Source organism: Rhyacophila brunnea, unplaced genomic scaffold (assembly GCF_057557595.1).
Source record: "Rhyacophila brunnea isolate RB1 unplaced genomic scaffold, BYU_Rbru_1.0 scaffold_15, whole genome shotgun sequence".
Taxonomy (NCBI): Eukaryota; Metazoa; Arthropoda; class Insecta; order Trichoptera; family Rhyacophilidae; genus Rhyacophila; species Rhyacophila brunnea.
The window spans coordinates 3018414-3033429 of record NW_028232806.1 but is presented as its reverse complement, the minus strand read 5'-3'; the positions used below and the strand labels follow the sequence as shown (position 1 = coordinate 3033429).

General features: G+C 36.9%; 1 protein-coding gene across 1 annotated transcript in view; it reads left to right on the top strand.

The window, feature by feature from the left end:
- The first annotated feature begins 6854 nt into the window (after positions 1-6854).
- The window catches only part of qsm (Zona pelucida superfamily protein qsm), a 100955-nt gene continuing 92793 nt past the window's right edge, over positions 6855-15016 (top strand). Inside the window, exon 1 of the mRNA XM_085942679.1 lies at positions 6855-7038. The gene's annotated coding sequence lies outside the window, so the exon portion shown is untranslated. The remainder of the gene's footprint in view (positions 7039-15016) is intronic.

Sequence of the window (15016 nt, the reverse complement as noted above, 5' to 3'; positions counted from 1 at the left end):
GTGCAGAAACCTAAGTAATTTTTATTTTTCAACGTAACGCTGTACATTGGTACATACTGGAGAATATTTCGACGTAAATATCTGTAAATTTACGTAATTACTTGCCTAATGTCTTTAGATACTAGATGTACCTACCTAAGTCGTGCCAAAATTTCATCTTTTATTTGAAAGAATAGCACAGACAGAGAATAAAAAGACAGGTGAGTTAATTGAGATGATTTTACTACCTGGCAATAGGTGGGCAATGTTTTGTATTTTGTCTGGTAAACGCTTTGATCACATCACTGTGGTTTGGATGAGATTTTGTATTAAAAAAGTCTAGGCTACGAAGAAAGAATCAGAGCGTTGGAGCAGACCCTTTTTTGAGTTGCTCCGCTCCGGGACCTACTACTTGCTCCGGCTCCGCTCCTGGGTCTGCTCCGCTCCGGGTAAAAAGTTTTAATAAATAATATTAAGTACTTATATTATGTGAGTACTATCACTCCCCTCCATTTTGCGTGTGTGAATTTTTCAACTGTCACTTTGTGTTTTGTTTTCTTTTTTATCGTCTGTATTTGGGATGAAGGTGGATAATTGACACACTGGAATGGTTTCGGAAACGACGAGGTTTATTTGGTGTTAATATATACTATATGGTTACATTTTTTATCATTTAATTCTACGGAGCGCAAAATGTACGCGTTCGCGATTTTGCTGCTTGTCGCGATCTGCCCGCCAAAAAAAAAAACCGTTGGACTCGCGAGCTGTGCACAATGCGACGTTGCCATACGTGTTTTTTTGGACAATGTTGCCGGTCAGATATTATTTATTAGTGGTATTATACATTATTTAATTATTTTCGCAATCAGCCGTTATTATTTGTTGGCTTTGATACCGATTCGGGCGTCTCCAGGTACACAAAGACACACCCAAATGGGGACCATACGGGGGTGTCACAAGCGCACCTCTCTGGAAAGACCCGAATGGGGTCGGGCCAACTAAGGGCTGATTACGATAGCGTGTCGTCGCTATAGGATTTGTTTCCCGAATATCCATTTTTGTCGAAATCGACATTTTAATGCAGTTCAATTTCTTTTATCGAACTCTACCGAAATCATTTATAAAAACAATATATTTTTATCTAGGAACAGAGATATTTTTTTGAAAAACCCGAATACGCCATGTTAAGTTGCAATTAGTCCGTGTTGTTCTCCCGAATGTCCAACTATTCGTACCTGAATATCCAAGTTAATTTTGGTCGAAATAAATCTCGGCTGAGTTTTTATTTCCCGAATATGACTTTTAGCCAATCAAACCGCGCTGACGCCGTGCATCTCGCTCCCACATTCACGCTGTCCAGCTCTAAAACAATCACGCCCACTTTCATATTTTTCGGCCGTCCGGAGTGCTCTTTCAAATTTCGTCTTATTGATATTGTTTTTAAAGTTACTATTGTTTTAATAGTGAATTCATCAAATTTGAAGAGATCATTTATAACTGATACATCACCAGTTCGCCCTGAACTTATAGTAAAGTTTTGGAAGTGAGTATTTTAACCTAAATAACTGCATTTTGTTTTGATAAATGACACAAAATCCCAACGGTTATATGAATTCTACAGTATGACCCGGCAACTACTATGACGTAAAAAATAATTATTATTTCAAATTATTATTAATCAAACATTGTTTGTCTTTATTTTACTTTTAATCTAGGCATTTCTATGAAAATAAAGGCGATGCTATTATTTATTTTTGAATGCGCTGATAGTTAATTTAATTTAATATGTATGTTAGTAACTATTTATTTGGTGAATATTATATACTTAGGATATTGGTACCTACCTAATATTAGCAGCCAATGGTAATTAATTTATAGATGCTATTATTTTGTGTTGTCATTCCAATAGTAAATATATAATATTTATTTGGTGGTTTGTAATAAGTTTAATTGTTAATTATATAAATATATAGATATAATAATATACAGATATATATATACATAGATTTTTTTTTTTTTTTGGAAAAAGTATTAATATAAAATTGTTAGCAAGTACGAGTAAGTACCATCATAAAATATTGGATAAATCCGTGACGTCGGTTAGTAATTGAAGTAGTAGATACCTACTTTTATTTAATAAACAAAAACCGATCGCCGATAGTCGCTTGATTTTGAAGAATACTGATGAGCAGGTATTAAAAGGCCAATAGTTAAAGTTTGTCGTCATAAGTATGTCACCTCGTAGCATAGTGGATAATTCGTGGACTGGGTCGTAAACCCAAGAGATGCAGGACGATTCATGCCGGGTGTCTTACTTTTTTCAAAAAGATTTTTTCTATTGGTTACAATATATTTTCTCAGAAGTGATTTTCAAAATTATGTATGTTCAATAATTAGAGTGGTACATTAATCTTGTGAATTATTCGTTGAATAAAAAAAAGATTATTAAAAACTATTTTATTACTTATTACGAAAAAAAACGAAAAAAGCGAATGCCGCATGTTATTATTACCTACGAACTTGGGTTATTACGATCATTAGATATTTAAATAGTAAAAGTAATCATTAACAATTATCGTTTAAATAAATATAACATTTGAGGTGCGTACTTTTTGACCACTCAGTAATCCGTGGGCCGTGCAGCAACACACTACGGTCTTAAGTCCCGAACGTCCATGTTTTGTCCCGAATATCCATTGTTCTGAGAGAGCGCTAAAAATTTCCCGAATATCCACAACGAGTACTTGTAAATAAAACGCATTTTATGTGCATTTACTGATTTATACCAGTATATTATTCTTGGAATCTATTCTTAGATAATGTTGCAATCATACAGTGTAGAAAGAATGATTGATACATCTACTGATATTTCAATATACGACAATGAAATTTGTTTTTCGTCTCCTGAAAAATTGACATTTGGTCTATTCGGGAAACAAATCCTATAGCGACGGTGTGTAACTGGACAGTGCGGTGGCTTGATAAGGGGTGGTTGCGTCTCTAGACGTTGAAGGATCGAAGCCCCACCGGTACGTCGGCGGCCGGAGAGACTCGGATGCAGCACTGTAGCATAGTGGTTCGCGGTTCCCGGGCCCACCGTAAAGCTGCTGAGAGAGGAGGGCGTCGCGCCCAGCCCTCTCAACACCCTCGGACCGTCGGCAAACGGAGAGTTTCGGATGCAGCACTACGCCGCTTTGTGGGCGTAGTGGTTCGCGGCTCCCAGGCCTACCGTACGGGCGGATGCTGAGAGAGGACGTCACACCCAGCCTTCCCAACAGCGACCGTCCGAAACTCAGTCGATCCCTCACGAAAGTGCATACCGGCACATTACTCGACCCCCTTTTTTGCTCGCTTGCCCTGCCGCGGCTATCGAATTACACGCACTGCACTGATATTATACTAATATAATATGCGAAAACTTAATTTTATACTTAAAATGGCTTTAAAGTTTATAAAAATAATTTTAAAAATATATCAGGGCCCGAAATGGACCGGAATGCCATTCTGCCTCATACAACTGCTCCGGGTTGTAAAATTTTCCACTTCGAGCACTGAAATAACTTAATATACATCGCTTCCAAACACAAAACACTTAAAACTAACTAATCTATGATGCTAATGGCTGAGGATGCTGCTTGGCTGCTTTCCGCTGATGGAGGCTGCTTTGCTCAGCTGAAGAAGGCCGCTTTGTAGCTCTCTTCATCATGGTGCATCTGGGCCAGGGCTGATTGCAAGGCTCACAGACACGCTGCTGTTGACGAAGAGGGCTCAAGCGGCTGATGATGCAGGGCATTTGATGCCGTTTTCCCTCGTTGGAGCCAGGGTCTTGCCCGATACACTCGTCCGTGGGCCAAGTTCGCTGGCGGATGCAGTTGGTCGGGAGTACATCGGGAGCCATGACTTCGCAATCCGGGTGTTTCTGCTCTTTTCTTCACTGGCTTGGCTTTGGCAGCATCCTCTTTCTACTGCTTATTATTATACTTTGTTGAGCGCCACCAGAGGCAAGCCTCTGGATGTTTCTTCCTCGCCGTTTCCTATTCCGGTGTTTGGATCTCAGGGTTGTGTGTCCGGGTGAAAGAAATTCCACCTGCTTCTTGATTCCAGACGATCAAAATCAAGAAGCGTAGTCCCACGTTGACTGGGGCCACTTATCACTCCCCTCCATTTTGCGTGTGTGAATTTTTCAACTGTCACTTTGTGTTTTGTTTTCTTTTTTATCGTCTGTATTTGGGATGAAGGTGGATAATTGACACACTGGAATGGTTTCGGAAACGACGAGGTTTATTTGGTGTTAATATATACTATATGGTTACATTTTTTATCATTTAATTCTACGGAGCGCAAAATGTACGCGTTCGCGATTTTGCTGCTTGTCGCGATCTGCCCGCCAAAAAAAAAAAACCGTTGGACTCGCGAGCTGTGCACAATGCGACGTTGCCATACGTGCTTTTTTTGGACAATGTTGCCGGTCAGATATTATTTATTAGTGGTATTATACATTATTTAATTATTTTCGCAATCAGCCGTTATTATTTGTTGGCTTTGATACCGATTCGGGCGTCTCCAGGTACACAAAGACACACCCAAATGGGGACCATACGGGGGTGTCACAGTACCTATATAAATGTTAAAAAATAAATAATTTTAAAATAATCTTCATTTTCATTACCTATTAATTCTATTAAACAAAACCGACAGCAAATCGTCTCTCATTATTTGCCTCTTCTGTCAAAAAGGTGAGGTTATTTATCACTCGGCAGTGTTGCTACATTTCAAATAATTCCAGTACGAAAATTTAATAATAAAAAAAAATATCCAGAGCAGTGGAGCACTACAAATTTTCAGTGCTCCGGGTAAAATCCCATTGCTCCAGTATTCCGTGCTCCTGCTCCGAGCTCCGCTCCAACGCTCTGGAAAGAATACAATATTATACTAGGTACTTGCAAATGATATCTAATAATATTAATTATATTAAATTTTGCATGGTGTTTTTTAAGTCGATAGCTATTTCGGTTGCTGATTCTCAGGAATCTACGAGGGTGGGTCAATAAGTACTTAGAAAAGCCGTCAGGTGGCGCGACTAGTACTGTAAGCGGTTTGTTTTCATGCAGCGGCACTACCGATTCAGTATGCTACGAAGTTTCAATCAGATTGGTCGGGTTGTTGTTTTTTATTTTCGTACATTTAAAAAAAAATTTGCTTGTTTACAAAAATGGAGAAAATTGAGTTTAGAGCTGTTATTAAACATTTTAATATAAAAGGGTTAACAGCAAAGGAAATAAAAAATGAGTTGGATTTAGTTCACGGCATATCTGCTCCTTCACTTGCAACTATTTATAACTGGTTAAATGAATTTAAACGTGGTCGTACATCAACAAAGGATGAACCACGCTCAGGACGTCCTGTAGAGGTGACTACACCAGAAATGATCAATAAAATCCACGATATGGTGTTAAGTGACCGAAGATTAAAGTTGAGTGAGATAATTGAGGTTACAGGGATCTCAAAAGGTAGCGTCATTTCTATTTTACATGACAAATTGGGCATGAAAAAAGTTTCTGCAAGATGGGTGCCGCGTTTGCTCACAGTCGACAATAAACGCAATAGGGTGGTGGCCTCTAAAGCCCTGTTGTCGCTCATGCAACGCAATGCGGATGAATTTTTTCGTCGCTTTGTGACTGTAGATGAAACATGGATACACCACTATACTCCCGAGACGAAAGAATAGTCAAAGCAGTGGATTGCGAAAGGCGAACCATGTCCAAAGAAGGCGAAAACCGTAAAATCAGCTGGTAAGGTTATGGCTACTGTATTTTGGGATGCACGTGGAATTATTTTCGTTGACTATTTGGAAAAAAGAAAAACAATAACAGGAGATTATTATGCATTTTTATTGGACCAGCTAAAAAACGAAATTGAAGAAAAACGGCCTCATTTAAACAGGGAAAAAATCCTCTTTCATCAGGACAATGCCCGTATTCACACATGTTTACGATCAATGGCTAAAATTGAAGAATTGAAGTTCGAATTGGTCGACCACCCACCGTATTCGCCAGATTTAGCCCCCAGTGACTTTTTCCTTTTCCCAAACTTAAAAAAATGGCTAAGTGGACAACGTTTTTTTTTCAAATGAAGAAGTCATCGATCGGACAAATGCTTATTTTGAGGACCTTCCGAAAACTTATTTTTCTGACGGTTTAAAAAAAATTGAGAAACGTCTAACCAAGTGTATTGAGCTCCAAGGAGATTATGTTGAGAAATAAAAAAAAATTCAAAAATAAAAACTGTTTTAATGCTTTTTTCTAAGGAGTTATTGACCCACCCTCGTATTCTATGGTAATAATAAAGCACCCTGTCCACTGGAATATTATAAATTACTTGCTCAAAAGCTGAAAGGTCGTGATAGAGAGCAAAATTTAATATTTCACCACATCCTACTCACAATTTTGAAGAACGGAATGCCGATTTGAAAAACTATTAATTTTGTACCTATCGAATGATAAAACATAATTTTATAAAAAAATGTTGTACTCAGAAAGAATGTTGAGTAAGTACTTAATAAGACTAACAAGAAAAAAAGTTTTTTTTTAATTTTCTCGAATTCTTTTTGGAAATCCCGAATCTCGAAAATTCAAAATTTCATCATTTCGGGAAATCCCGAATCTCGAGATTGAGATTTTCCCGGGAAATATACCCAACTCTAAATTGCCTGTGTCTGCAGTTCGCAATGTTTGGAGTTTTCTGTGTCCGGAATTTTCATGTACGGACAATCAGCGAAACAATATTTTATTTTTATTTGTATACATCCCAGCGACGTGATCACAGTGACTGTCTCGCTCGAGGCTTCAGACAAGTCCGCCGAGGAACAAAAAACCAGTCCGAAGTCTGTCGTCGATGGCCGTGCACACCGCTGCTAAACGGATTCAAAACATCTCAGCACAAAATCCGCGTCTGTTGTCCATCTGACATTTGATTAATTTCAATAAAAACCACCATAATATGTTATCGTGATACTATTCAATAGTGAATTGTTGTTCCTGTGGCAGTGTCCTTTCACCGGTTAGTCACACGTTTGTTTGTTTCTTGCCATTTTTAACGGTAGAAGAATTATATATTTACATAATTGGTTGCAACACGTACCTGTATCTTCGATATGGGTAACGTATGAGTGTGTTTATTGCTTCGCCTGTAGTCGAATTTTAATACCTACATCTTTTCACAGTATATAATATTATCAAACTTGAGCAGTTTTCTTTTGAAACACATTTGACAGCCATAAAATAAATATAGTGTTCTTTATTTGAAAAAATATTTTTTCTTTATCCATATGTAAACATTTTTCCAATTGGAATCAAACAGGATTCTAAATTTAAAAATATCCACTATTTTGACAATAAAGTCTACATACCTACTTACTAATTAATTATTTTCTTGGAATAATGTTGATGATTTTATAAATATTTTACCACAAAATAAACGTGGTGGAGTAGTAGTTGATCTTCCACATTAAAAGTCGTCGGCTCCGAGTTCGAATCCTGTGTTTGTAAATTTAATGGTTTAGATATGTCGTCACTGTAGGATTGGTTCGTCGAATAGACCAAACGGCAAATGTTCAGGAGACGAAAAACAAATTTCATTATCCTATATTTAAATACATGGAGGTATTTAAATTTTTGTTTTTACATCATATGCATGCTGTATTCATTACAAAGCAATTTAAAGAAAATTATGGTTTTGGTCCATTTAGATACAAAAAATCATTCTGCATCAAAAGGTCGACTTCGACAAAAATGGATATTTGACAAACCAATCTTATAGCGAGGATGTGTAAATAGGGAACAATAATTCCTCGTGGAAAATCTATCCACTATTTCCCAAACTTTCGACATCTGTGTACCCCTCCTATAATTTTCGTAACACTGAGTACCCCACTTCAAAAAAAAAGCTTAAAGGTACTTTAATAACAATCAAATATATTTATTTTTTCCTTTTTTAGTACATTAACAAAATAATAATAAACAAAAAATAAATTTCATTCATAATAAACTATAAATAAAAGTTATATTATAAATAACATTCATTATAATCAATGAGGAGGATAAAATTGTTTATGTTGAGACAGATCATCATAATTTGGTTCCCTGGTTGTTAATTTTAATCTGAGATGCGGTTCCACATCCAAAAGCCTGTTCCTTTTTAAATGCTGAAAAGGCAACTTCACATAGATATAAAGTTCGACAAGGCAAGATGTATTTCAGGACTTTCTCTGTTAAAACTATGTACACATGTTGCATTAATTGTAACCAGGGTGTATGATGTTAAATTACACTCCTTATATTTATTTTTCAAGAATCCGTGTGAAGCTAATTCCAACAATTGCTCTTCTTCCACATGCGATAAACCTTCTAGCATGGATGTTGTATTGATGTCGTATTAACATTGTTGCACCAGGCGCATCCAAATCCCAGTGCACCGCGTACCCCCACCAAACTCTTCTCGTACCCCCAGTGGCGTCCCTAGATAAAATGCCGCCCCTAGGCAGCGCCAAAATGCCGCCTCATTTTTTATACATTATTTTTATCATCCATTCATGAGTCCAATATCTAAGAAATGTGTTGGATACATTACTCACAAAATATCAAACTAATTATTTGCAAACCAGCACATGTCGTTTCTGGTCACCAAGGACGTCGAAGGGCAACGGAAGTAAACTAGATATCACGAACCCGACAAAACCAGTGAGCTGATTTTTTTAATGGAAAGATATTTTCGTTATTACTAAGTTTAGGTAGCTATTTCTATATATTCCAAATGATTTTCCTCGATTTGCCGCCCTTCGAGTAACTGCCGCCCCCAAGCGACGCTCAATCTGCCTACCACCACGGGACGTCACTGCGTACCCCAGGGGATTCGCGTACCACACTTTGGGAAACACCACACTATGTGTATAAATACCCATCAGTGTTGCCATCTTTTTCTATGCTGATTATAGTACAAAGGCGTAAAATTTATAGTATTTCTGAAAAATATATAGTACAGGACCATTTTTCGTCTTGAATCCTTTAAAATTATAGTATTTTGGTATATTTGGCGTAAAATTGTAGTATTTAACATTTTTCGCAGAATTAAAATTATAGTATTGTACTATAAATAGTATCACTGATACCCATGCCCATATGCATAGTAGTTTAATTAATTATGATATCTACTGTATGTACATATATTATGTTAATACTAGTTCACTTATACATATTTATAAATCATAAGATTGTATATCTATAAATATTTACTAAATTTCATTTGCATGTATTGTTGTTATAATGAAAAATATCAAAATAATTCCACCCACTAATAAATACCAGTTTGTTTGCGCTGCTAGCCAGGCGTACCTATGTACAGAAACGTATGTGGGGGTGATACAAATTCAATTTTAATGTAATACCCCATAGAGGTATTAAATAAAAATACCCCGTTTACACGGGCATGAATTTACTGTTGATAGTAAGTGTTATCGCGGCCATAACAAGAAAATGTATGGGTTAACATGTATTATCCTGCAATTGCAAGCTTTCATGCATGAATCAAAAAAGTTTGGAAGCTTCTGAATTTCATGCGACAGTAGGGATTTTTTCGATCTGCACCTGCGCAGTAGAACGATAGTGGCGAACCTGCTGGCAAAAAAACGAAATATACTCATTGTGAGGTTAACCGATTTGCACTACCTGTCAAATAGTACGATAAAATGACAACATCGCGTCTCGCTTAGTACTCTTGAAGAATGAGATTGGAGAGACAGTCAGCACTTTTATGTGTAAACAGGTATTGTCACGATAGTTTAAAACACGCACTATTGCTGCCAGTAAATCCATGCAACTACTGTCCGACATTGGCGAGGGGTGGAAGTAGGCTATTGAAATTCGATATAAATGGTGCACACTAAACTTTGTCAGTCATATTTATTTGTTTTCATTGAACTAATAAAACAATTTGTAGATAGTACGTGTTAGTTTTTAAAATTCAATTAAACCCTGCCTAAACAAAACCATGATAGTTTAGGTATGCTATGGGCAATCGGAGAAAAACATTGCAAACTTTTTCAGTCATACTTATTTGTTTTCGTTGAATTAAGAATAGGTATATTATATTACAGATGGTGTTGGTTAGTTTTTTTTTAAATTCATTAAGCCCTGCCTAAATCAAACCATAATCGATAAAAAATATTCTTCTGTCTATAAAGCAATTTTAGATAGTTTATAGATACAAGAATATTTTTGACTATTATCTATTATGGCTTGAATTAGGCAGGGTTCGATTGAATTTAAAAAACTAACAAACTCTACAGTATCTACACATTATAGGCTTAGTTCAATAAAAACAAATACATTTGACTGACAAAGTTTGGTGTGTACTATTTATGTCGGATCTTAGCAGCCTACCTCTACTCTTCGCCACCACGCACCACACCCGGTCTTAATCGAGCATATCACGTGGCCCTACATTGGCGATGTGAAGCATCTAGTTAAGTTTTAGGCCGGGAATGCCCTAGGAGAAGATACCCAGGACTAAGGTTGCTACGCTCAAAGTGAGCTCTGACTGAGTTTAAAGTTACTTTTTAATGCAAAGTGCCGGGGAGAGAAGCGCACAGGGAAATTATGAAAATAAAAATGATTCTAGTGTATATAAAACAAAATAATGAAGCTAATCATACGGACAGCAAAAATTATGTGAAGAGATCTTTACGCCCGCAGTAAGACGCCGCATTTTTTTTAAATTTTAAATTTAATATATTATAAATTTAATATATATAAATTAAATAAATTTTAAATGGCCTTAGTAGCAACCAAGTCGGACGGCCCGATGTGCCCAACAGCTGGTTGGACCGACCTGAGCATCTTCTCCCGTTTGGAACACATTCTAAGACATTCCCAGAGGATGTGGTTGGCATCCTGAATTTCCCCTCCGCATGGACATGTCGGACGGCATACAAGTCCAAGCTCAAAGAGCTTGCCAGCGAACCCACCATGTCCAGTCACAAATTGACTGGTGTGATGGTCAGGAGTCAGATATTTGGTTATCTCCAATCGCCATTTAATATTTGGAAAAATACATACCTATAGGTATGTGTGCCGGCCCTTGGTTGATTCATCCCACCGTCGCTGCCAGGTCTTCCACGCCGCGTCAAGCGTCATGAGACGTATTGTCCGCTTCAACGAGGTTACTTTTTCAGCAACAAGCCGAGGAGGCGGGGCTAGGTGAAAGTCACCAACAACGGCCTCCTCGCCTTTGAAGAGCATCGTTGACGCGCCGCTGACCTGTATGTGCAGATCTAGTGGGAGAATGTCGGCCAGGACCGGGAGCGCGGCCGTAGAAGTTGTTCGGTAGGCCTTGGTTATGGAAAGCAGCGAGCTAGTTTACAGTTCATTTCAATGATTTTTAAATAAAAACATGACACAGGTTTACAGAAATTATTTAATTTACATGAAGTACTGACACATTTAATGGCTGGCTTAGGAACCTGGAGGGCGAGGCACTGACTGATTTTGAGGCCTTTACGATAAAAAATAAAACAAAAACAATAAATTCCAACTATCAACGTACCTACCTGATAAAAACCAATGTATCTCATCCCTTATTTGTTGGCCAGTATCGTTCTGTGCATAGGCACGGGTACGTCATACAAGTTGCTATCGCGAGAAAATTCAGAAGCTGCTGAACTTTTTTGGTCCATGCATGCAATCTTGCAACTTGCACGATACTACGTGTTTACACGTGCATTTTCTTACATGGCTTCGATAATACGTATTCAATTTCAAACGTACAAAATGCTGCCCCTAGGCAGCGTCAAAATGCCACCCATTATACAGTATTTTTTATTATCCTTTCGTGACTTCAATATCTAAGAAAAACATTATTAACAAAATATATACCACAAAATTTAATTTAAATGTCATCTCTACTTCAATAGACAATATTGCGAGTCCACGGTTTCAGATATATTTAAAAATACACCTGACAACTTTCAAAACTCGCGAATGACTGGCAAAAATATTTAGATAAATTAATCAGGTACCTAAGTATGTACCCACCTATAATTCAAATACAATTCGCAAATCTGCACGTGTCATTACTGGTCATCAAGGAGTGATGTCCAAAGACAACGGAAGTAAAGTAGACATCGTGAACCAGACGAAAAAAAATAGTCTTGTTAAACCTTTTATGCTTATTAATACATTTTGTTTCTAATCAGTGAGCTGATTTTTGTAATGGAAAGATATTTCCGTTATTACTAAGTTTAGGCACCTATTCCTATATATTATATATAGTGACATTAGTGTTCTCGATATTCCTATACGGAGTCGAGTCGTGGACCCTGAAGGCAAGAGAACGGAAGGCAATTGATGCCTTTGAGATGTGGTGTTGGCGCCGAATGCTTCGCATTTCTTGGACGGAGCACAGGACGAACCAGTCAATCATCCAGGGACTGAAGATAAAGGAACGGCTCTCGACGATATGTCTGAGAAGAATTCTGCAGTTTTTTGGACATATTGTCAGGCGCGGACCGGACAACCTGGAGAGACTGGTAGTTTTGGGTAGCCTCCAGGGAAGGCGAAGCAGAGGAAGAGCGTCTGCGCGATGGAGCGACCAAGTGAAAGAGCTGACTGGGGGCACCATCCATTCTGCCCTGAGAGAAGCGGAAGATCGAGAAGGATGGAAAGTCTTGGTCGCTCAAAGGATGGCGAAATTTAAATGTGGTCACGATCCTCAGCCATGAGTGCACGACCAAGAAGAGAAATATATATATATATATATATATATAATGATACTCCTTGATTTGCCGCCCTTCGAGTAACTGCCGCCCCCAAGCTACGCTCAATCTGCCTACCCCCATGGGACGTCACTGGTCAGTAGTGAATCCATGCACGTGTAAACGGGATAGTGCATAATTTTAGTAACATAATAATATCATATTAAAAGTACATATTATGTTATAACCGACAACAGCGTCACAAAAACAAAACAGATAATTATTGATAATTTATAATATATTATAATAAAGAAATATTTGTCTACTCATTCTACATAATATTTGTTTGATCTTGACAGCCAAAATGATTAATTTAGTTTTAAATGATTTTTAACAGTCTTAATTTGATAATATTATGTTGTAAAAATCTTGCTTACTCTGAAGGAAAATTTATGCATCGAACATTTATAATATTATTTTTATGAGATTTTTTTTTGTTATTAAAGGAAACTTGAATAATATTATCCAATCTTAAACCAGCTGTACTTATTTACATAAATTATTTATTTTATTTCGTACATATTTATTTTTTCACAGATTTCCCACATGCTTATTATTTATCCTTACATAATTTTCGAGTTTTACATTTAAGTGGATAACAACTAAAAATACATAAAGATACAGTAAAGAAGGAATCGTCTCTCAGCAGTGACGAGGGGTAGAGGTAGGTTAAACTTTGTCAGTCATACTTATTTGTTTTTATTGAACTTAGAATGCGAATTGTAGACGATGTTGGTTAATTTTTAAAAATCAATTAAACTCTGTCTAAACCAAACCATAATAGATTCAGTATGATATGGACGATCTGATAAAAATAGTACACACCTTTTTAGTCATATTTATTTGTTTTTGTTGAATTAAGAATACATATTCTGCCTAAACCAAACCATAATAGAAAAAATATGCTTACATATATATCAATAAAATATCTAAAATAATGTTTGATTTACTAGCATAATTTTAGATATTTTATATGTATAGGTACTAATATTTCTTGATTATTATCTATATGGCTTGGTTTCCGCAGGGTTTAATTGAATTTTAAAAACTAACCAACACCACCTGTAATAATATGTATTCTTAATTCAATTAAACAAATACGTATCACGGACAAAGTTTCTTCTTCTTCTTCTTTCTCGGCACTACATCCCGGGGCGGGACTTGGCCTCCTCTACAATTGTCCTCCACACGCTCCTTTCCCTGGCTGCTCCTCTCCAGTCTCCAGTCTCCAGCCCTCCCCATCTTTCTCCAGTCCTCTTCGATACAGTCTGCCCACCTCTTCTTTGGTCTGCCCCTAGACCGTTTCCACTGTGGGATCCACTTGATCATGATTTTTGGCGTCCTGTGCTCAGGCATTCTCTCAACGTGTCCAGCCCACCTTAGTCTTTGGGATCGACAGAATTTCACCACCGTTTCATGTTTTATTAACTCTTCTAACTCGTGGTTTAAAGCTTCTAACACGGACAAAGTTTAGCGCGTACTATTTATATCAGATCTTAACAGCCTACCTCTACCCCTCGCCACTGATATAATATATACTCATAGTAACCAAACCATAATAAATAAAAAATATTTTTCCATATCTAAAATTATGTATGATTTATCGGCATATATTTAAAGATTTTATAGATAGACGAATATTTTTTGACTATTATCTGTTTTGGCTTTATGCAGGGTTTAATTGAATTTCACATGTTATGTGTAGTCTTAATTTAATAAAACGAATATGTATGACGGAAAAAGTTTAGTGTCGACTATTTATGTCAGATCTTAACAGCCTACCTCCACCCCTCGTCACTGTTATAATACTGTTACATAGTAACCAAACCATAATAATTAAAAAATATTTTTCCATATCTAAATATCTAAAATTATGGATGATTTATTAGCATAATTTTAAATATTATATAGATATACGAATATGTTTTGACTATTATCTATTATGGCTTAGTTTATGAAGGGTTTAATTGAATTTCACCTGTAATGTGTATTCTTAATTTAATGAAAACGAATACGTATGACTGACAAAGTTTAGTGTGCACTATTTTATGTCGGATTTTAACAGCCTATTTCCATAATGTTTGAGACTTTCACGGTTGTCTTTTTATCGTAATAGATTTTTTGGTTTCCACCGTGTGTACTTCCTCCTTCTTTCCTCGACGTTTCGGGCTCGTTTCAGACGCCATTATCATCATAATCTCTTGATAATGGCCTCTGTAACGAGCCCGAAAC